This window comes from Brassica oleracea, chromosome C6 (assembly GCF_000695525.1).
Source record: "Brassica oleracea var. oleracea cultivar TO1000 chromosome C6, BOL, whole genome shotgun sequence".
NCBI lineage: Eukaryota > Viridiplantae > Streptophyta > Magnoliopsida > Brassicales > Brassicaceae > Brassica > Brassica oleracea.
The window spans coordinates 33,955,473-33,956,587 of record NC_027753.1 but is presented as its reverse complement, the minus strand read 5'-3'; positions in this window follow the sequence as shown (position 1 = coordinate 33,956,587).

Genomic DNA, 1,115 nt, shown 5'->3' with positions numbered 1-1,115 from the left:
GGTTGGATTGTGCTGTACTGTTTTCTATTGTGATTGGTACGACAACACTCCAGATCGAGGTGTGAGAACAGATGCATTTGGTGTTACATCAGTACATTTGAGGTGAAAGTTGCAATATTATGATACTTTCATTCTTGCTTCTCAGGCCGATCAGGTAATTAAATATACATATATCAATTATTCATAATGATTCATCATCATGTATATTAATAAGACTTATATACAAATTAAATAATTTTTTTAATGTTACAGGTTTGTTATATCAAGTACCCCCGGGTTAGGAACAGAGATGATCCATGGGTCACTGTTACATCACTCAACCCGAGAGGCAGAGTTCAGGGAAGTTCTGAGCTGGAAGACCCACTACAACCAAGCACATCCGGTAACTTAAGTGCAGCAGAAGATTTAGCTGCAGTTGGCCTTGTAGTCGATTTAACCGACTTTGGAGAGGAAGCAGTCGTTCACTTAGAGGATGAACAAGAGATTGGAGAGTTTCACCAAGATCCAGATTCAGATTCATCTGGTGATGATGACTCGGAAACAGAGTAGCATCGCCTTTTTTTTTAATATAAGAATACCGAGGAAATTCCGAGGGATAATAGGATTTAGGGATTTCCTCGGAATTTCCTCAGAATGATCCGAGACTTTTCCGACGATTTAAGGCTTTTCTTTTAGGGTTTCTATTTCCTCGGAAAAGCCTCGGAATATTCCGAGGACATTTCGAGAAAATCCAAGTGTTCCTCGGAATATTCCGAGGCTTTTCCGATGAAGTAGGGTTTTTAAACCGAAAACAACGTTTTACGGTTTGAATAACACTTATATAACCCTTATTAAGTGTCTTAGACTGATTATGAAGTCAATAACACTTATATAACCCTTAATAAACACTTTTCCGATTGTATGAACGAAATCCCCACAACATAAGAGAAACACTTATACACTTTAATGAACGGTAAAGGGAATACTTACAATTCGTTTTGAAACTCTGTTATTTCATAGTCTATGATCATCTATATAAAGATTCCTCAATGGTATGCATTGCATTTGTATAAGAAATGATATAGGGCAAAAAAATTTGATGTTTTGAAACCCCAAACATGTGTTCCTCGGAATTT